Raw genomic sequence first — 23,694 nt, 5'->3', positions numbered from 1 at the left:
GTTTGTATGCGTAAGGGATGCAAGGTGTGTGTCTGTATGTGTGTGCATTGAGTGTAAGAGATGCATTGTGTTTCTGTGTGTATGTAAGAAAAGCAGTGTGTGTGTGTTTGCATTGTCTTTCTGTGTATGTGTGCAAAGGATGCATTGTCTTTGTGTGTAAGGGTTGCATTATGTGTGTGTGTAATGGATGCATTGTGTGTTTCTCTGTGTGTAAGGGAAGCATGTTGTGTTTCTGTGTGTATAGGGATGCATTGTGTGTTTCTGTGTATGTATAGGGATGCATTGTGTGTGTGTGTGTGTGTGTGTGTGCATATAGTGTGAAAGAGCTCCCTGCCTTGCCCCCTGTCCTATAGAGCTGTCCCTTAGAGCTTCTTAACCCTCCTACTTCTTCTTACTCCCCCTTCTTCTTACTTCCCCCTCTTCTTCTTACTTCCCCATCTTCTTCTTCTTCTTCTTCTTACTCCCCCTTCTTCTTCTTACTCCCCACTCTTCTTACTCCCCACTCTTTTTCTTACTCCCCCTTCTTCTTACCCCCCACTCTTTTTCTTACCCCCCACTCTTTTTCTTACTCCCCCTTTTTCTTATCTCCCCTCCTTCTTACTCCCCCCTTCTTCTTCTTACTCCCCCTATTTTTCTTACTCCCCCTTCTTCTTCTTACCCCCTTCTTTTTCTTATCTCCCCTCCTTCTTATTCCCCTCTCCCTCTTCTTACTCACCCTCCCTTCCCCCTATTTTTCTTATCTCCCCTCCTTCTTACTCCCCTTCCCCCTCTTCTTCTTACTCCCCCTCCCCTTCTTACTTCCCCTTCTTCTTCTTACCCCCCTATTTTTCTTATCTCCCCTCCTTCTTACTCCTCCCTCCCCCTCTTCTTATTCCCCCTCTCCCTCTTCTTACTCCACCTCCCCCTCTTCTTCCCCCCTTTTTCTTATCTCCCCTCCTTCTTACTCCTCCCTCCCCCTCTTCTTATTCCCCCTCTCCCTCTTCTTACTCCACCTCCCCCTCTTCTTCCCCCCTTTTTCTTATCTCCCCTCCTTCTTACTCCTCCCTCCCCCTCTTCTTATTCCCCCTCTCCCTCTTCTTACTCCCCCTCCCCCTCTTCTTCCCCCCTTTTTCTTATCTCCCCTCCTTCTTACTGCCCCCTCTTCTTACTCCCCCCTCTACTTATTCCCCCTCTCCCTCTTCTTACTCCCCCTCCCTCTCTTCTTCTTACTCCCCCTTCTCTTCTTCTTACTCCCCCTTCTCTTCTTCTTACTCCCCCCTCTCTTCTTCTTACTCCCCCTCCCCTCTTCTTACTCCCCCCCTCCCCTCTTACTCCCCCTCCCCTCTTCTTACTCCCCCCCTCCCCTCTTACTCCCCCTCCCCTCTTACTCCCCCCCTCCCCTCTTACTCCCCCTCCCCTCTTACTCCCCCTCCCCTCTTACTCCCCCTCCCCTCTTCTTACTCCCCCCCTCCCCTCTTCTTACTCCCCCTCCCCTCTTCTTACTCCCCCCTCCCCTCTTACTCCCCCTCCCCTCTTCTTACTCCCCCCCCTTCTTCTTACTCCCCACCTCCTCTTACTCCCCACCTCCTCTTACTCCCCCTCCCGTCTTCTTACTCCCCCCTCACTCTCCCCCTCCCCTCTTCTTACTCCCCCTTCTTCTTACTCCCCCTCCCCACTTCTTACTCCCCACCTCACTCTCCACCTCCCCTCTAACTCCCCCCTCCCCTCTTCTTACTCCCCCTCCCCTCTTCTTACTCCCCCCTCCCCTCTTCTTACTCCCCCCCCTTCTTCTTACTCCCCACCTCCTCTTACTCCCCACCTCCTCTTACTCCCCCTCCCGTCTTCTTACTCCCCCCTCACTCTCCCCCTCCCCTCTTCTTACTCCCCCTTCTTCTTACTCCCCCTCCCCTCTTCTTACTCCCCACCTCACTCTCCACCTCCCCTCTAACTCCCCCCTCCCCTCTTCTTACTCCCCCCTCCCCTCTTCTTACTCCCCCCTCCCCTCTTCTTACTCCCCCCTCCCCACCTCACTCTCCCCTCCCCTCTAACTCCCCCCTCCCCTCTTACTCTCCCCTCCCCTCTTCTTACTCCCCATCCCCTCTTCTTACTCCCCACTCCCCTCTTCTTATTCCCCCCACTCCCCTCTTCTTATTCCCCCCCACTCCCCTCTTCTTATTCCCCCCCACTCCCCTCTTCTTATTCCCCCCCACTCCCCTCTTCTTATTCCCCCCCACTCCCCTCTTCTTATTCCCCCCCACTCCCCTCTTCTTATTCCCCCCACTCCCCTCTTCTTATTCCCCCCCTCCCCTCTTCTTATTCCCCCCCTCCCCTCTTCTTATTCCCCCCTCCCCTCTTCTTATTCCCCCCTCCCCTCTTCTTATTCCCCCCTCCCCTCTTCTTATTCCCCCCCTCCCCTCTTCTTATTCCCCCCCTCCCCTCTTCTTATTCCCCCCCTCCCCTCTTCTTATTCCCCCCCTCCCCTCTTCTTATTCCCCCCCTCCCCTCTTCTTATTCCCCCCTCCCCTCTTCTTATTCCCCCCCTCCCCTCTTCTTATTCCCCCCCCTCCCCTCTTCTTATTCCCCCCTCCCCTCTTCTTATTCCCCCCTCCCCTCTTCTTATTCCCCCCCTCCCCTCTTCTTATTCCCCCCCTCCCCTCTTCTTATTCCCCCCCTCCCCTCTTCTTATTCCCCCCCTCCCCTCTTCTTATTCCCCCCCTCCCCTCTTCTTATTCCCCCCTCCCCTCTTCTTATTCCCCCCTCCCCTCTTCTTATTCCCCCCTCCCCTCTTCTTATTCCCCCCCTCCCCTCTTCTTATTCCCCCCCTCCCCTCTTCTTATTCCCCCCCTCCCCTCTTCTTATTCCCCCCCTCCCCTCTTCTTATTCCCCCCTCCCCTCTTCTTATTCCCCCCTCCCCGCTTCTTATTCCCCCCTCCCCGCTTCTTATTCCCCCCTCCCCTCTTCTTATTCCCCCCTCGCCTCTTCTTATTCCCCCCTCGCCTCTTCTTATTCCCCCCCTCCCCTCTTCTTACCCCCTCCCCTGTAGCGTGGCCGAGCTGCTTTCCGGTCCGCGATGCCCGGCCGGAGTGATAGGAAGGTGCACACTGAGTGTGCACCTTCCTGTCAGTCCGGCCGGTTACAGGAAACAGAAACTCCACGCGGAACAGGAGTTTCTGTTTCCTGTAACCGGCCGGACTGACAGGAAGGTGCACACTCAGTGCACCTTCCTATCACTCCAGCCGGGCACCGCGGACCGGAAAGCAGCTCGGCCACGCTACAGGGGAGGGGAGGGAGGGAAAAGCTGCTGCAGCCGTCTGAGCGCTCTTTACAGAGCGCTCGGCGGCTGCAGCATTTAAAGGGCCGGCCCGCCGCGGCCGGTCCTAAAAGAATTTCGGGCGGCCTGGGGGGCAATTGCCTCCCTGCCCCCCGGCCCAGCCCGCCCCTGGTTGTTGTGTCTGAGTGTATAACAGAGCTCCACAGCAATAATATTCACAGCCATGTGTCTTTAACCCCTTAAGGACACATGACATGTGTGACAATTCATGATTCCCTTTTATTCCAGAAGTTTGGTCCATAAGGGGTTAAACTACAATAAATGTGTTTGGAAGTCAGTCTGTGTAAATTAAATACATTGTTCTTCTTCTAAATTACATTCTAGTTGCATAAACTGTTAATATTCACTTAAATTGTCTGAAAACAAACTTGTCTCTGGTCATATCCTTAAAATGAAAGAGTTAATCTTTGTCCACATGAAATGTTGGTAAGTATATATATTTAAGTCATTATATAGTTAATGCATTAAAAATATTGCCCAAAGGTCACATATATATATATATATTTTTTTTTTAATGCATACTTAAAATCTAACAGTCTGTCCCGGAGATGCAGATTCAAAGCATGTGACAGGATTGTAATTCTTGACTTGAACCAAATTAACCCTCTTTTGCATACTAATGTAAAATCGTTCTTGTCATCTAAAAATGTCCAAATTAATTGTAATTTGTTATATGATGTCTGTCAACTCTGTCATATAAAAATAAAGATTATTTACAAAAAATAAATAAAAAAGATGACATACTTTTTGCCCAGTCTCATTAGAACCAATTTACCTGGGGGGCGGGGCCTGACCGCCAGTCGGATCAGACGTGCCTCGTCTGAGCTCCTGCTTCTGAGCTTCAATATCGGAGCCAACGGCGGGCCACAAACAGAAACTGACCCGAAAATGCGACTATAGCATTGTTCAGGCGATGGGGAATCCGGAGATACCCGAAAAGAGCACCAACGTAACCCGGTAGAGGCCTGAGGCCTACAAGCTTGAGCCTGGGTGAGACGGCCGCTCGCCCGGTTCTCCGACCGGCGCTCTGCCAGCCCCCCCCCCCCCTGGACCGGGGGGGTCATCCCGGTCCCCACGGGCTGCCATCACTGTATGCCGAAACACCTCCACCCCGGTCCCGCCGAGCATTGCGGTCCGGTCAGCGTGTCCCAAGATGGCCGACCAGCACCTAACACACGCACAGTATGGCGGGGACACAGAGCAGCACTCAAGCGACCTGCCGCTCTCCCACGGCTGGATACCATGTCTGCGGGCACCACCTGGAGGGAGCTGGCGAAACGGCAAGTGGAGACACGAGCCTCGAGATAGCACTCATCAGGAACACACTCCAAACCACGAGGTACTGCTCCCCGGCCACGCGATTCCCAACATGGCGGCGGAGAAGGAGATGCTCAGTTCCGAGCCTCGAAATGGCATCGAAGACACCTAAAAGGCTGACCAGAGCGACACACAGGCTGAGAGCCCCAACCTACCGGAGCATGTTGTGGCAAGATGACAGGCAACGGGCCCCTGAACTCAGAGACTGTGTTGTGTCCCCTGCTGGCATGGGCTGAGTCTGTCCCTGAGACTGATCCGTGAGGGGTAAACCCTAAATAGCACACCGCAGCAGACCACCCACGAGACTGTAATGTTACGTGCAAATATATCATAGCCTGTGTGGTTAATGTTATGTATAGCCTACCTAACTCACCTGCTTTAGCCTGCTTAATTACGTAGCACACTGTACTCACTTATATACCTTCCAGCGTGATACTTGCAATCAATTTCATCCTTATTGTTAGGTTGCCAGCGGAAACCCAATGGCTTACATGCACCATTCGCCCTATATGCTAAGTTTAAGTTTTGTCTCACTCAATTGGGCATTTATTTTTACAGCGTGCGTTGACCTATATAGGCATTTTAGACCGTAAGCAAGCTGCAGACATCGACACGCACACACCCTCTCTGATAGAGCTAAAGTTAAAGCTAATGTTCAGGATAATGTTAATGCTTAAGCTAATGTTCAATGTGAATGCCACTTTGGTGCGGACTTCCTGCATTAAGATGCCGATGGCGCACTATGCCTGGTGGAAACCTACTCTAAACGTACTCTAATAAGCGTGTAACCCTCTAATTATACGCCATAGTCAGTCGGGAAATCACACTGTGTACCTAATGAATAGTCACTTATAACTGACAGGTTGCTCTATAGCTTGAGGAAACTTCGTAATATAAAATTAAAGAATGATCTAAGTAACTACGCATGCGCAAACTAAAAAATCGTGCTTGTAATCCGTATGTCTTGACTTTCAAAAATCAAAAAATGTGCACTGTTTTTGATGCCATACCAATGTTTCAAGATGTTTACGTATTTGTCTGCACCAGCTGTTGTGGCAGTGCAAACGGTTGTTACCACTATGCACGAATAAAATAAAGAATTTAAAAAAAAAAAAAAGAACCAATTTACCTGGATATTTCGGACTAGTTTTTACAAGATTTAGGGGGCATCTGTTTGTTCTCTTTTGAATGTAACTTTTTGTTTGCAACACTAAAAAACACATTTTGATTTGTTTATCCCAGGCATACTGTTGTGGATTTACCATCAACATGTTTGCAACACCTTCTGCATTTCGTAATGAGTCAAAAAAGCACCTGCTAGATTTGTTTGAATGAGTAACTATTTGTTTCAGTATACTAGCTAAACAGGTTTTATACAAAAAAAAAAAAAAAAAAAAACATTCAATGTGAACTAAAAAGGAGGTTTAAATTAGTATAGAGAACTTCAATGCAACAAAAATAAATATGTAGATATATTTTCACCTGCCCCCATTTAAAAAGATTTAAAAAAATCCTTATAATTAATGTCGAGGAGAAGTGACGAAAATAATTTGGATGGCCATCTGAACTGAAAAATCTCAATTTATCCAGTTACAGAAAATAAAATTTGAGGCATTACTTATTTTCTGTACATTTATCCAGTTTATTCCTAAGAGCAACATAAAACAAACCTTGGACTCTAGCCACGTGTGACACATACACAGTGGTTCTTCGTGGCATTTGGAATACCAGTAGTATTGATACCGGAGAAACTGACGGAAGCCAAGCACAGAGAGATGGACACAGGTTTCTTCAGGAAGGAAGAGATTCTTTATTGGATCACCGATCGGGACTCAGAGGGACTAGCGTCACCAAAATACAGCAAAGTCTGAGCCCCGGACAATAGTGCAGGCTCCTTATATAGGCATATAACTCCTCCCATATTAAGCTCCACCCGCACATTCTCTTGACCAATCAATACAAATAAGAATTAACTTCCTGTTTGACCGCATGGCTTGTCCAGCACAATGGAGGAGGGGAATACTATATCCTGTATTCTTGCACATGCTCCGTACACTACTGATCGTATCTTGCCTCGTGCAACCAACTGATCGATACGTCAGCATATGCACGTACACATGCCACGTGGTAATCTCGGCCTACTAAATTTATTTTTACCGAGATTCCACCACATTCCCCCCTTTGATGCCTCTTGATATTTTACAATTACTTGAGGCATCACTTAACCTTGGTTTGCTTACACCGCAAGTTACCTTGAACCAGACCAGACTTATCTTATGATGTGAATCTTTTAACACTCATCTTCCTGCATTTGTTCTCCTTGATCTAAAGCCTTATACTTATAAATCGCCATTATCTGTGCAGCAGCCTTCCTCTCTGCTATACTTCCTATCAGGCTTTGCACAGACCTAACTACTAAGGGTATAAGACACGGCAGGAGTAGACACAACAGTAAAATCAGTAGGACTCCACCTACCACTGCCTTAAGCCCTCCAAACCATTCATACCAGCTACCAAACCAACTACTTGGATTATACCCTTTCCATACCTGAGTAGGCACATGCGCTAGTTTAACCATATGGCTAGTAAGCTCAGCTATTGCCTGCCCTTCGTCGTCTATTTGAAGACAGCAATTGCTTAGGTTAAACTTCCCACATACACCTCCCTCTACTGCCAAAAGGTAATCCAAGGCTAATCTATTTTGGTAGACTGCTGTCCTCATCCTGGTGTTATGCTTCGCTAGAAGATTGAGCGCTTGTGATGTCTCATTTGTGATAATCTCAACCACCGCCTGTAATCTTATAATACGGTTGAGCATATAAATAGGGGTTCTGTAACCAAAAGTACCATCCTCAGCCCACGTGGCTGGCCCATAATAATCTATGATACGCTGGGGAGGCCATTCATTATCTTCCCAGGTGCCTATCTCTATGGGTCCCCTTTTCTTCCTATGATTCACATCATACACTTTAACACCTAAAGTCTCACCTGTTTCAATCGGTAACAAGAAGAAGGATGGTTTGAGCATACCCAACACACATGCCCCTTCCCAGTCCTGTGGCAACTCCGAATAGGCTTTCTTACCACAGATCCAGTACAAATTTGCTGGGGCTCTCCAGGTTGATGTGATGGATAGATCAAACCACACGTCCTTTAAATTGGCGTATCTAGCAAACGGGTTAGATGGTTCTGAGACATTTGAAGCCGACCACCAAGTTGTATTCTTTGTATCATCATCATAAGCTTTTTGCCCTAGACAAGTTAATTCTCCTACAGAAGTATTATACATTATTCCTTTCCTTGCTATGCAAACATAACCTATGATGGAGGTCTTTAATCTCCACTCAGATTTACCTCTAACACTCATATGATAATCGGCTTGTGTAGATATTAATTGGTCAACTGCCTCAGAACCGGACATTACCTCCTTTGCTTCCCAAGGCCATTGGTCTCCCATGTTAGTACCTCCACACACATAGCAGTTGGTAACATTAAGACTACCGGCAATACTTTCAGCTAGGTCTATGAACAGGTTTTTAGCGTTATGGGGGATCTTATTGTCTATACTCATCTCTTCATAAAAGGAATGGTATACTTGATGAGTCTGGGAGGATACCGTATCAGTCTCTATCCCTATAAACAATAATGTCCCAGGATCTAAACCCGTCCCGTATATCTGAAACCCAAATAAATTTCCATACTTATCTAAGAACTTGTCGGGGTTATTAATGAGTATATGGACTGGGTTGCATTCCATAGACTTACAATAAGGGCTAGTCGGCAACTTAGTCACTATCATGTCTTTGTCTACTGTCTGTCCCCAAGTCGCCCACCCCACACAAGACCAATATGGACAAAAGTTATAGTCTTTATTTGGGCATCTAGGACTTACATATTTATTTTTGCTACTGGGACAAATGTATTTATCGTTAGACCCATACGTCCTCTCCCATCTAAGATCCCCACATACATTCCACGGCTTTCTACCACTCGATATCGCTTTACACGCATCAAATAGCAGAACACCCGAAGAATGTACGGATTCTAACACCGTCTTATTAATTAGGGTCCCCTGAGGATCTCCATTCCTGAGAGTCAACCAAATTGTACGAGGTTGATACTCCGGACTGAAGCACTTAGGTTCTCCTACTCCTAAATGGCACACACTATAGTCTATATTTAAGTATCTACATCTCGATACATCTCCTTTACACTCGTATTGTGAATGCCAAATTAGGGTTTGGGAAATATGGTTACCTGTTCTCGTAGTCTTAATGCATACCTCACAGCTAGGAGTGTCGGTACCTCTACCTTCCTGAATATAAAAACACATATAAATAAACACAATCAAAAGCACATCTTTCGCCGTCATCCTCAGTCTTCGTCCGTGCGATGGAACCTCAGCTTCCAGGATGTGAGGGCTGCAGGGAATGGAGTTCTGCTCGTCTTCACAGGTGTCCCTTCGAGACTTTCCTGGCTTATACACTATGTGATGGTAAGCGGACAGGCTTTATTATGGCCTTCTCACTCACACCTGTAACAATAAAATTTGTAATCCACAATAATTCCTCGTTACTCCGACTGAGTAGTGCGTTTTAACCGGATCTTGCAGGGATTCTCTGGATCTGCTGTAACTTGCCAAGAATCAACTGCTGCTGGCTTAACCCTGGAGTGATGTATCCACGGAGTCACTTCTGCTACTTTTATCGCTGTAGGGGTAGACAAAAGAACAACATAAGGACCTCTCCACTTGGGCCCTAACGGTACATTATTCCACTCTTTAATCCACACTTGGTCTCCTGGATGATAACTATGAACAGGGGGATATATATTCACAGGTAATCTATCTTGTACCCATTTCTGTACCTCCTCCATAGTCTTACCCAACTCTACAACCTGCTGCCGGGTAATTCCTTCTCCCAACTGACTCAAATCCCCCCTTAAGTTACCAAGTACGGGAGGTGGTCGCCCATACATAATTTCAAAAGGAGAGAGACCCATCCTTCTGGTAGGGGTACTGCGGATTCGCAATAGAGCTATAGGTAAGAGAACGTTCCACTTAAGTTGGGTTTCCTGACACATTTTAGCCAACTGGTTCTTTATAGTTCTATTCATTCTCTCTACCTTACCAGAACTCTGGGGTCTATATGCAGTATGAAGCCTCCACTTTATACCAAGCATATGAGTCAGTTGTTGTAGGCACTGGTGAACAAAAGCTGGACCATTGTCCGATCCTATAGAACAGGGTAGTCCATATCGGGGTATTATTTCTCGTAGCAGGAATCTCACAACTTCTCCTGCTTTCTCTGTACGAGTAGGACATGCTTCTACCCAGCCTGAATAGGTGCACACAATTACCAGCAGGTAACGATGTCCACCCGATTTAGGCATCACTGTAAAGTCTATTTGTAGATCGGACATGGGGAGTCCCCCCATAAACTGGACTCCTGGTGGCTTTACTGGTCCTTGTCTTGCATTATTCTTAGCACACGTTACACATCTGCGTACAATGGCCTGAGTCAAGTTGGACAATCTTGGTATGTAGAAATGTTTCCTGAGAGATTCTTCAGTACTGTCTCTCCCAGAATGTGTCCCGTTGTGATAATTTTGGACAATTTCTACCGCTAGTGATGCTGGTATGACTATTCTTCCATCTTCTAGCTGATACCACTTGTTCTCCAAATACTTTCCCGGTTCAGTCTTTAACCACTCCTCTTCTTGAGCTGTATAAACTGGAGTCCATTGGGACAGTGGAGTTGGTATAAGAGCAGCTATATGCCCCACATACTCCTGTCTTCCTGATTCAGCAGCACGCTTAGCTGCACTATCTGCCATCCGATTTCCCTTGGTTACATCACCATCTCCTCTCAGATGCGCTCGACAATGTATGATACCGACTTCTTTCGGCTCCCACACTGCTTCCAATAGTTGTAGGATTTCAGCTGCGTACTTGATTTCTTTGCCTTCTGAATTCAGTAGTCCTCTTTCTTTATACAAAGCTCCGTGGGCATGAGTGGTTAAAAACGCATACTTAGAGTCCGTATAGATATTCACTCTTAAACCTTCAGCCAATTGTAACGCTCGTGTTAGTGCTATTAATTCTGCCTTTTGTGCTGATGTTCCTTTTGCCAGTGGCCGAGCTTCTATCACCTTGTCTATTGTTGTCACTGCATATCCTGCATAGCGGATCCCTTCTTTCACATAACTACTGCCGTCGGTATAATATTGAACATCGGGGTTCTGGATGGGAAAATCACGAAGATCTGGTCTACTTGAGAATACTTCATCCATTACTTCCAAACAATCATGTTGACTTTCAGTAGGTTGTGGCAAAAGGGTAGCTGGATTTAAGGTATTTACAGTCTCTAAATGCACTCTTGGATTTTCACACAACATTGCTTGATACTTGGTCATACGGCTATTACTAAACCAATGATTTCCTTTGTAATCCAACAACGTCTGTACTGCATGTGGGACTCGTACATAAAGTTCTTGACCCAGAGTGAGTTTATCGGCTTCAGCTACTAGCAGGGCGGCTGCAGCTACGGCTCTTAGACAAGGTGGAAGTCCGCTGGCCACTGCATCCAGTTGCTTAGACATGTAGGCAACAGGTCTTTGCCATGATCCCAAGTACTGTGTCAATACTCCCACAGCCATTCTTCTTTGCTCGTGTACATATAAGTAGAATAGTCGTGTGTGATCAGGTAGACCTAATGCTGGGGCACTCATCAAAGCCTTCTTCACATCTTCAAATGCCGTTTGCTGTTCTTGGGTCCATAAGAAGGGGTCGTGCTCTGTACCTTTGATAGCTGCGTACAGAGGTTTTGCTAGTATCGCATAGCTGGGAATCCATATCCTACAGAAGCCTGCTGCCCCCAAGAATTCTCGCACTTGTCTTCTATTCTTGGGTATTGGTATTTGGCAGACAGCTTCTTTTCTCTCTGGCCCCATAATCCTTTGACCTTCAGAGATATGGAATCCCAGATACTTGACAGTTGGCAAACACAACTGAGCTTTCTTTCTAGACACCTTGTATCCTGCCTTCCAGAGAATGTGTAGTAGATCGTGCGTTGCTTGCTGACAGATTTCTTTTGTAACTGCTGCTATCAACAAGTCATCTACGTATTGTAACAAGACACACTCTCCTGGGATGGACTCGAAATCCAGTAGATCTTGACTTAGGGCTGAACCAAATAGGGTAGGTGAATTTTTAAACCCTTGGGGCAGTCTTGTCCAAGTCATTTGGCGTTTTGAGCCCGTTACAGCGTTCTCCCATTGGAAAGCGAAAATACATTGGCTTTCTGCGGCAATTCGGAGGCAAAAGAAGGCATCTTTGAGATCTAAGACTGTGAAGTAAGTAGCCCCGCCCGGAATTAAAGCAAGCAGGTTATATGGATTGGGTACAACTGGATGTATACTAACAACCGCATCATTGACTGCTCTCAAGTCCTGCACAGGTCGATACTCATCTGTACCGGGCTTTTGAACAGGCAGCAATGGGGTGTTCCAGGGGAAAGTACAGAATTTTAGGATACCATACCGTATGAACTTATCCAGATAGGATTGGATGTTCTTCTTAGCCTTCTGTGGGATGTGGTATTGTCTTAGGCTCACTGGATAAACCCCAAGTTTCAGTTCAATTTTTATAGGTGGAATATTGCGGGCCAGTCCTGGTGGGTTGTTCTCTGCCCAAACTCCTGGTATGTTAAATAATGTCTCATCACTCCTAGGGTTTTGGCTAGTCAACACTGTATAAAGTCGCCACTCTTCTTCCTTTGGTACGGATAAAGTCATAATACCTGAAGGTCCATTAAACTTTAAAGATGTTGTTCCATTTGGTAGGAACGTAATCTGCGCTTGTAATTTGGATAACATATCACGTCCCAGCAATTGGACTGGACATTCAGGCATATAAAGGAATTGGTGTTTTACTACGTGGCCTCCCAATGTACAGAGTCGACTTTTAAGAACCGGTCTTTCAGCACTTCTTCCAGTTGCTCCTATCACAGTAATAGTCCTTCCAGATGGAGGAGCAACTAGATTAGTCACCACTGAATGTTCAGCACCAGTGTCGATCATGAACGCACTCCTTTTCCCCCCTATTGATACATCGACCATAGGCTCCGCTCGACCAAGGGGGATGGAGCCCGGTCGGTATCAATAGTCCTCCATGACCGTGTCAGCCAATCCTACGAAGTCCCTACCTTCTCTATCGCGGGACCTTTGCGCTGCTGGAATATACCTGTCTTCCCTAACACTTCCTCTGTTCCCATTACTCCCTCTATAACCATTACTCCCTCCGGGGCCTCCTCTACCTCTCGCTCTGCCTCTAAAGTTTCCGTAGCCTGCCCTGGGTTGGTCTCTCTCGTACTGCTCTCTTTGCGGACATTCGTTCCTCCAATGCCCTTCTTCCTTGCAATACGCGCACTGATCCCTACTCAAAGGCTCCCTACTCCATCTATTATTGCCTCTATCTGGGCCCCGTTTATCTACGCCTGCGAACGCTACCGCTAGCATATCAGCCTTTTTACGCATCTTGCGCTCCTCCTCTTTCTTGCTTTCTGTTTCCCTATTCATATAGACCTTATTAGCTACCTCCATTAGTTGGGAGATTGACATACCTGCAAACCCTTCTAACTTTTGTAGCTTGCGCTTAATATCTCCGTATGCTTGGCTGACAAAGGCGGAGTTAACCATTCGGGAATTGTCTGCGTCTTCCGGATTAAAGGGGGTATACAAGCGGTATGCCTCCAATAATCGGTCATAAAAGACACTAGGCGCTTCATCGCTTTTCTGGATCACCTCAACTGTCTTCGACATGTTAATGGCTTTCTTTCCTCCGGCTTTCATGCCAGCAATTATAGCGTCTCTATAGGCTCTGAGTTGAACCATATCAGCACCATTTACGTTCCAATCGGGATCAGTGTTGGGATAATGTGTTGCGGCCCATGCTGCTGGATTAGCTTGGTTCAAAGCACGGGCTCTATCTTCTAATGCTTTAATGGCTGCTTGATTTATTCTTGTCCTTTCCTCATTGTTAAATAAAGTCATTAGTAACTGCTGGCAATCAGCCCATGTCGGATTATGCGTCTGTACTATTGAGGTGAACAGATCAGTCATGGCTTGTGGTTTCTCAGTATACGAGGAATTATGGGTCTTCCAGTTTAAAAGGTCAGTAGTGGTAAATGGGACATATACGAAGACTGGGTCAGCGTGTGCCATTTGACCTGCGGCATCGATATAAGCTGACCCGGGATTTAGGCGAAGAGGCATCTGATAGTGCTTTAATTGTTGGGCACCAGTCAACTGTCGGGTTTGGATGGGGCTACGTAGAGAGGCGTCAGTCATGGGTTCCGGTCGGGGAGAGATAGGGTATGGGGATGTGGGAGGTTGGTTTTGGGAAAAGGTCGTAAATAAAACACTTCGAGCCGAGCTAGATGAAGCTTGACCGGAAGTCTGAAGTGGCGCCAAATCAGGATATTCGTTTTTAATGGGGGTGGGTTCTGGTTCCGGAAGGGGAGATTTAGTACGAGGGGGGGTGGATCCTGTACTGGAGGAGGAAGCGGAAGTGGATGAGGGTAATGAGGGGAGGGGTGCAGGGCTTCCTGCGTTTGCGTCACTTCTTCTTAACGGAAAGTAAGGGGGCGGCAAAGGGATCTCGGACTCAGGGGGCGTGTCCAAAATGGGCCTAACACCAGTCCTAGTGGACGAACAAGTCCTAGCTACCATGAGGCGACACTGCTCCTCGTGGCATGTCTGGAGCCATTTTGGCGAGTCATTTACGGCCTGTCTCCAACAGTCAATATAAGGAAACTGGCCGTAAAGTTCAGGCCTACCTGATACAGCCACGTGTAAGCGCTGTACCAGAGTTGGATCCAAACTGCCACGTGGCGGCCATGCCGCAACCAAAGTAGGCCACTCCCTAGTACACAAAGTGACCAAACGTACAGGAGACATCTTAACCCCAAAATCACAAACCTTGAATCCCTTTTTAAAATTCTTAACCATACATCCTAAGGGATCCGGAATCGTTGACTGCGACGCACCCATTTTTAACAATGGAACGTCGTCGACAACGATTACTATACACGCGTACTATTCAACAGTCACACCCGTTTCCTCTGGCAACAGCACCACGTGGTACGGTTACCAAGTGAAACATACACAATAACAATAAACACTCAGGGAATTCCCGTACACACACAGCTGTTACACCAGTCACTATATAATCAATATTATGCCCTTTGGCGTAACTATACAGTCACCCACGCTATAATTCTCTATATACGAATTACCCGTCTATAACACACCCCAGTAACATCGTCTTTTACAAATAGCGGTTACAGTACGGTTAGCATAGGTCAAAGCACAAGTTAAGGTCACAATACAATTATTAGTGGTTATGGTGTTAAACATGCAATGAACGACAGTGATTAGTACTTATTATACAGTGTCAGTAAATATACAGGGTTATGGTACCGTGCACTATAATACAGCAACACACTATTAACACTCTCGCTAGACGGCTGAGCTCGCGCTATCTAACAAGATATACACTTTACTAAACAATCGTTAACACATTTACAATTCCCAACTAAACTATTGGCCAGTACCTTGAATGGACTACCTAAAACTATATACACCCGTTTTGGTTAGCCACACTGCCCAATCACCACATATATAGCGAGCTAGAGAACCGAATTTACACAGGCGCCTCTTAGTCGCACTATACAACGAGCTAGAGAACCGAATTTACACAGGCGCCTCTTAGTCGTACTATCAAAAGTCTAGTGGGTTCCAAATTTACACGCCTTCCCACTTAGCCCAGATAGGATGAGAACTAGCGAACCGAATTTACACAGGCGCCGCTTAGTCTCCCGGTCCCTCCGACCTAGCGAACGTAATATACACCCTAGAACGCTAGTCTAGACAAGACACCGGTGTCCGGCTAGGGCTATTTACACCAGGACCCCGCCTGACTAACCAAATCAAACGGTCTGACTAAAGAGCGTTCGATCGAGCGGTGCGCCTTCGCTCCTTCCCTCCGACAGAAGGGGCAGATACAGATTCAAAAACCCCTTTGGGCCTACCGCACAATCGGTATACCCCTAGCGGGTCCTGCCGTCTAAAACAGCAGTTGTCTTACCTCCTCGTTCCTGAACCTGAGTTCACACTCATCGACGGGGACACCCCAGCACTTCTCACGTAGAGGCCGATGATCTCCTGGACAACGGCCCAGTGGCGCCGAGACGAAGGGAGGTCCACGCAGAAGTTCAGGGGTGCAGCCGTAGAGAACGTGGGCAAAGATAGACCGTCTCACGCCTCTGCCTCTCAGCTACCGTTGAACGATGAGCTTCCCGGCCAATGCACCAAATGATACCGGAGAAACTGACGGAAGCCAAGCACAGAGAGATGGACACAGGTTTCTTCAGGAAGGAAGAGATTCTTTATTGGATCACCGATCGGGACTCAGAGGGACTAGCGTCACCAAAATACAGCAAAGTCTGAGCCCCGGACAATAGTGCAGGCTCCTTATATAGGCATATAACTCCTCCCATATTAAGCTCCACCCGCACATTCTCTTGACCAATCAATACAAATAAGAATTAACTTCCTGTTTGACCGCATGGCTTGTCCAGCACAATGGAGGAGGGGAATACTATATCCTGTATTCTTGCACATGCTCCGTACACTACTGATCGTATCTTGCCTCGTGCAACCAACTGATCGATACGTCAGCATATGCACGTACACATGCCACGTGGTAATCTCGGCCTACTAAATTTATTTTTACCGAGATTCCACCACAGTATAGTATAGCAGAATAACACAGCCAATGCACAAGCATGGTGAGAGTTTGATAGCAAGGATAGTCAGTGGCGTACTAAGGGGGGGGCGGTCCGCCCCGGGTGCCATCCAGTAGGGGGGTGCTACACTCTGTCCCTCCTGCTGGTCGTCCTCTCCCTCGCGGCTCAGGCGCTCAGTGAGTGAGTCAGAGCACAGGGAGGGGATTCCCAGCCTGTGTTCTGAGTCATCACTGAGCACCAGGGATGCTGTTATGGAGTGTGCCTGCAGGGGGCGCAGAGCTGCATTCTGCCAGGTTTCTCCCCTGCGGCCACTCTGCCTGCACCTCCTGCACTGCCTGGGATGGAGAGAGTCAGCCCCTGAATCATGGTAAGAAATTATTGTAAATTCACCCTCACCCCCTCCCTCAGTCACCCTGTCACCCTCCCTCACCCTGTCACCCCCTCACCCTGTCACCCCCTCCCTCAGTCACCCTGTCACCCCCCTCACCCTGTCACCCCCCCTCACCCTGTCACCCCCTCCCTCAGTCACCCTGTCACCCCCCTCAATCACCCTGTCACCCCCTCCCTCAGTCACCCTCTCACCCCCTCAATCACCCTGTCACCCCCTCACCCTGTCACCCCCTCCCTCAGTCACCCTCTCACCCCCTTCCTCAGTCACCCTGTCACCCCCCTCAATAACCCTGTCACCCCCCTCAATAACCCTGTCACCCCCTCACCCTGTCACCCCCTCCCTCAGTCACCCTGTCACCCCCCTCAATCACCCTGTCACCCCCTCCCTCAGTCACCCTGTCACCCCCCTCAATCACCCTGTCACCCCTCCCTCAATCACCCTGTCACCCCCTCCCTCAATCACCCTGTCACCTCCTCCCTCAGTCACCCTGTCACCCCCTCCCTCAGTCGCCCTGTCACCCCCTCCCTCAGTCGCCCTGTCACCCCCTCCCTCAGTCACCCTCTCACCCCCTCCCTCAGTCACCCTGTCACCCCCCTCAATCACCATGTCACCCACTCACCCTGTCACCCCCTCCCTCAGTCACCCTGTCACCCCCCTCAATCACCCTGTCACACCCTCCCTCAGTCACCCTGTCACCCACCCTGTCACACCCTCCCTCAGTCACCCTGTCACCCCCCTCAATCACCCTCTCACCCCCTCCCTCAGTCACCCCCTCACCCCCTCCCTCAATCACCCTCTCACCCCCTCCCTCAGTCACCCTGTCACCCCCCACTCAGTCACCCTGTCACACCCCCTCAGTCACCCTCTCAACCCCTCCCTCAGTCACCCTGTCACCAGTCACCCCCCTCACCCTGTCACCCCCTCCCTCAGTCACCCTGTCACCCCCTCCCTCAGTCACCCTGTCACCCCCTCAGTCACCCTGTCACCCCCCTCAGTCACCCTGTCACCCCCTCCCTCAGTCACCCTGTCACCCCCTCCCTCAGTCACCCTGTCACCCCCTCCCTTAGTCACCCCCTCCCTCAGTCACCCTCTCACCCCCTCCCTCAGTCACCCTCTCACCTCCTCCCTCAGTCACCCTGTCACCCCCCTCAGTCACCCTCTCACCCCCTCCCTCAGTTACCCTGTTACCCCCCCCTCAGTCACCCTGTCACCAGTCCTGAGTCACTCTCTCACCCCCTCAGTCACCCCTATTGTCACCCTGTCACCCCCTCCCTCAGTCACCCTGTCACCCCCTCCCTCAGTCACCCTGTCACCCCCTCCCTCAGTCACCCTGTCACCCCCTCCCTCAGTCACCCTGTCACCCCCTCCCTCAGTCACCCTGTCACCCCCTCCCTCAGTCACCCTTTCACCAGTCACCCCCCTCAGTCACCCTGTCACAGTCACCCCCCAGTTACCCTGTCACCCCCCTCAGTCACCCTGTCACCAGTCACCCCCCAGTCACCTCCCCTCAGTCACCCTGTCACCCCCCTCAGTCACTCTGTCACCAATCACCCCCCAGTCACTCTGTCACCCCCTCCCTCAGTCACCCTGTCACCCCCTCAGTCACCCTGTCACCAGTCACCCCCCAGTCACCCTGTCACCCCCCTCAGTCAACCTGTCACCAGTCACCCCCCAGTCACCCTGTCACCCCCCCAGTTACCCTGTCACCCCCCTCAGTCACCCTGTCACCAGTCACCCCCCCCAGTCACCCTGTCACCCCCCTCAGTCACCCTGTCACCAGTCACCCCCCCAGTCACCCTGTCACCAGCCACCCTGTCACCCCCCCTCAGTCACCCTGTCACCAGTCAACTCCCCAGTCACCCTGTCACCTCACTCAGTCACTCTGTCACCAGTCACCCCTCAGTCACTCTGTCACGCCCTCCCTCAGTCACCCTGTCATCCCCCCTCAGTCACCCCCTCAGTCACCCTGTCACCCCCCTCAGTCACTCTGTCACCAGTCACCCCCTCCCCAGTCACTCTGTCACCAGTCACCCCCTCCCTCAGTCACCCCCCCTCAGTCACTCTGTCACCAGTCACCCCCTCCCTCAGTCATCCTGTCACCCCCTCCCTCAGTCACCAATCAACCCCTCCCTCAGTCACCCTGTCACCCCCTCCCTCAGTCACCAGTCAACCCCTCCCTCAGTCACCCTGTCACCCCCTCCCTCAGTCACCAGTCAACCCCTCCCTCAGTCACCAGTCAACCCCTCCCTCAGTCACCCTGTCACCCCCTTCCTCAGTCACTCTGTCACCAGTCACCCCCTCCCTCAGTCACCCTGTCACCCAGTCACCCCCTCCCTTAAATGTCCTTAAATATGTCAATCCCACATAAGGATAACAAATAAGTGAGTTATCTACTAAACAACCTAAAGATTAAAATTAAGAAAAAGGCTTTTTAAATTTTGATCTTTTAGCTGTTTAGTAGAGAATTCCCTAAATTGGTGCCCTTATGTGAGATTCCATATGTAAAGATACCAAATTAGGGTGCTGTTTAGCAGATAGCTCCCTTATTTGGTGTCCTTCAATATGGCAATCCCACATAAGGATAAGAAATAGGGGAGTTATCCGCTAAACAAAGATCAAAGTTAAGAGGTGTCAGCCATCCCTGAAATCTAGGTGGCTAATGTGAATTCTATGCAAATGTGTTGTCTGATGCCAGCATGCACAACATGCTGTCGTCAGACAGCCAATGGCATTACATTACCCCATTACCTAGTGAAAATTATTCATGCTTCCAGCCCCCACTGTTTATGTGCCTCCCCTATATATTGTTCCTAGAGTCACCACTGCTTCAGGGGCCCAGTTGTGCGCTGTGGTGCTTTAATGGTGCGACCAGGCTTCTGTAATAATATAATGGCAGCCCTGGGGGAAGTGAAATTCAGTCACTTCCTCCCAGCTAACACTGAGACACGCAGGATGGAGGGCGGCACTGATTGGGAGAGAACTAGAGCCCAACTCCCAACAGCCTCAGCCAGCAGGTACTAAACAGGAGGATGGCATTGTGTCTGTGTAGTTGCATGTGTGTAAATGTGTGTCTGTATCTGCATGTGTGTCAGTGTGTGTATATATCTGCATACATCTCAGCATCTTGCCAACACTACACACAAACACATCCCTGCATTCCGGTGCAAACACTACATACAAACACACCTCTGTATTAAAACATCACCATTATATATAACCACACCACTGCATCTCGCCAACACTACACACAAAAGCATGCCTGCATTAAAATGCCAACACTACATACAAACACACCCATTCATTCACTCACACTCACTCCATACAAAAGCATGCTTACATTGAAACATGCAAGCACTGCTCAATGCTACATACATTAAAAAAATTGTGGGTGTTTTGTACATTTTAAAGTGCAGGGGGGGGGGGAGGGGTGCCAGAACTAGGACCCGCCCCGGGTGCCATATGCTCTAGGTACGCCCCTGAGGATAGTACATCTATTTTTGAGCTTGGTGATGCAATATTTGTTTCGGGTTACACAGCTGTCATCCACCATCATGCATTTCTTATTCTAAGCTTAAACTCTTAATTTTTTATTTTCACTGTTTAGTAGATATATTCCCAAAGAAAACATGCGTTTATTTTTTTCTGCATGTTTTCTTTGGCGCATATGAAACAACATTCTTAAAGCTGTAGTCCGGCTGTCTGCAACCTTTGCAAGCCCTCACCTCTTCCTCCAGCACAGACTTTCGGTTTGAGCCAAGGATTTGACTAGTCACAAGCTTTTCATTGAGAAGCAGCTTTTCAAAGTTTCTCTGTGAGCTGTAGGCAAGTGGTCTACAGTCTAGCGTGCCTGCTGGAAGAAAGATGTCAGATTTTCAGCAAGAATAATGTGGTAGGTGGCAGCACTGTAACATGACTGTGTAATACAAAAGCAAATACAAACATACCAAATTAAGCCCAGTGCTCAAACTCACACTACTCTTGGGACCCCGTGTTTCCTATTAAGGGTTAATAAGTGTGTCAGGGTTTAGAAAACAACTCCTCTGTCTCAGAAATTTTACCTTTTAGCTGAAAGCAACTAGGTGAATTGTTAGTGTAGGACTCAACTAACAGGTTCTGCTGTGACGTGGCAGGTGAGCTTACATTTGAATGATACTAAAACCCCAAGTTATTTGGGGTAGTTCACAAGTAACTTTTTCCTTTGATTTTTAATGTATGTATTGAGGATGATGTGTATTATAGTCATTCCCGACCCCCAGGAGTAGTGGGAGTTTAAGAGCAGGGCTTAATTTAACACATTTATAAAACTTTCAATGTTCTAAATTGAGAGAGGTGGGGAGGGGCTTTGAAACTTCTTGTGCTCGCTGCAGGTGTAGAAACAAATTATACCTGTGCATGTGGAAGACAGATGTACTGTGCACATACAGATTCCTAACACCATGACCACTTCTAAAAGTATAGGATGAAAGAATCAAAGTGTATTGTTAGCATAGGACTCCATAGTTTTCCTGCATATGGGCACGTGACACTTTGATGTTACCTGTTGCAGGAGTAAAACCTTATTTGAAAAGAAAATCTGGGAATAAATTTTAGTTTTTTTTGCGCTTTTTAAAGTATACAGGTAGTTCCGACTTTACAAACTAATTGGTTCCGAAGCCTAGTTCATAAAGTGAGAGTTCATAAAGCGAGAACTAATTTCCCATAGACTGCAATGTAATAAACATGGGTTCCGTTCCTGACCAACACATTTTAGCATTGAAAACCTACATTATTAACCCCTTAAGGACCAAACTTCTGGAATAAAAGGGAATCATGACATGTCACACATGTCATGTGTCCTTAAGGGGTTAAATACAAAATGAAAGCATAGCAAATACATGTATGTTGTAGGAACGTTAAAGGAATACATAACATACTGAAATCTTCATCAAATTATAATCAATCATCATCACCCTCAATGAAGCGACATGCCGTACTTGTTGAATGGCGACACCTCTCTACAGCCCTCTTACTTATTCACTTTCGTCTCTATCAACTTCCCCTCTCCTTTACCACCTTTCTTTTCCTTCTTTTATTTTATACACTTTTCTTTTACTCCTTTTATTTTTACTCCTCTCAAACTCACTTCCTTCTCCTCTGTCTTCAGGCTATTCAGTCCTCCTTCTCCTCACCAATGCTGCCTGCCAAACCATGGCCCAATGGCAAACACACACACAGCAATGTCAGAAACACAGAAAAATCAAGTAAAATCTCAACTCAATAGTATACAGTGCAGTAATATTAGAGGCATGCCCATGAAAGCGCAGAAAGCCTACAGGACAGTCTAAACCCGTTTTTTAGACTTGCTTTTATCTTTAGGAACCGTGTTCCTTATCCTCTTATCTCTTCTTTTCTACTCCTGGACACAAATTCTACTTCTTCTCTTCTTGTTTGTGCTCCAAAGTACGCTCCTCTGTTGTGATCCACGGACCACTGACACAAAATGGCGGTGCATCCAGGAAAAAATTCACAAAGGTGGGAGTTCATAAAGCGAGAAATACCTGTACTAGAACTCACCAACTCAGGACAGATCTTGCTTTCTTTCTGCTTCTCTGGGTTTAGATTACGGTATATTAAATGTTTCCTCTTTCCTAGAACCCAGCCTCTTTGTAGAGAAATGAATGCAAACTGACTTTAGGTATTTAAAGGGAGGAGCCAGCGTAGGAGAAAACAATATCATAAACACTATATAAAGGAAGTGAACATAAACATTTTCAGTTATTCTTCAAGGTGACAATAAGAATGGCATGGCATCACACAATCTCCCCACCAGCTTCACTCAGAGCAGCATTCTGGAATTTCACTGCTTAGGCTTGGTAAAAGGAAAAACACTGTGAATTCTAAATAAAAAGGAGTGGTGCAAGCACCATAACCACTACAGCTCCTTGTGGTGTTAATAGTGCAAAGTGTGCGAGGATTCCGTCCTCATTGTTTGTTCAAAATAATTTTGATTTAAAAAAAAAAAAAAATCGGATTCTCATGGAGCTTGTATTCTGGTTCTTGCCTTCCACTAGTAGGTAGTGAAAAGAAAATCATAAAATACAAAGTTAAAAATTGTTTTTAGGGGCGTGGCCAACTGCAGTGGTTGGATGGAGTAAGAGCTCCGGACTTCATTGAGCCCATAGCACAAATTTAGTGGCTAGTTTGCAAATAAAATAGACAAGCTGTTGGTGCCAATCCTGCTGACATAGATGGCACCCACAAAACAATTAAAACTCACTGACCTGGTGAGCAATAACAAAAAAAAAAACAGCCACCGGCAAAATCAAGGTGGCGGCGAAGCTGAAGCAAAATCGCCTATGTCTGAAGGGATTCCTGATTCAGAGTCAAATTCTAGCTCCCCCGAGGACGACCCTATTACAGAGAAGAGCCTCCATACTATGCTGCAAGAACTTCGGGCCACATGGCAGGCAACTTTCTGCTGATCTCTGCAAGGATATGGTGGAATTAAGCGGGAGCACAAGCCATCTGGAACAAAGAACCGAGGAACTCTACGAAGCGCATAATGAAGTGGTCGAGAGGCTACAAAAGCTGGAAGACCATTCAACCCTGAAGCACAAAATGGCAGAGAAAGGGAGAAAAAGTAGAAATAAAATTTAAAAAAAAAGGGTTAGAGATAAAGGGGGGCGGTGGGGAAAGGTCATTGCCTTTATGTTTATGTTTCATTGTATGCGTGACAAGCCACTCCGCTCCCCAATAATGCCAGACCTGAGTTGACAACAGGGTCATACGGGCTCCTAAACATGTCAAGTATCACTGCCCCCAACAGGGCCGGACTGGGAAAAAAGATTCGGCCCGGGGGCGGGACCAGAGAGGGTGTGTAGAATATTGCA

The 23,694-nt window shown here is 47.8% G+C and overlaps 1 protein-coding gene across 1 annotated transcript in view; it reads right to left on the bottom strand.

Moving 5' to 3' along the window:
* LOC134614394 (caspase-3-like) overlaps window positions 1-22,561 on the bottom strand; it is a 31,655-nt gene extending 9,094 nt beyond the window's left edge. The window contains exon 1 of the mRNA XM_063458131.1: window positions 22,379-22,561. The gene's annotated coding sequence lies outside the window, so the exon portion shown is untranslated. The remainder of the gene's footprint in view (window positions 1-22,378) is intronic.
* Window positions 22,562-23,694: the final 1,133 nt, after the last annotated feature.

Source organism: Pelobates fuscus, chromosome 6, assembly GCF_036172605.1.
Source record: "Pelobates fuscus isolate aPelFus1 chromosome 6, aPelFus1.pri, whole genome shotgun sequence".
NCBI lineage: Eukaryota > Metazoa > Chordata > Amphibia > Anura > Pelobatidae > Pelobates > Pelobates fuscus.
Note: the sequence above shows the minus strand (reverse complement) of the source record. Positions and strands in the feature narration are given on the sequence as shown.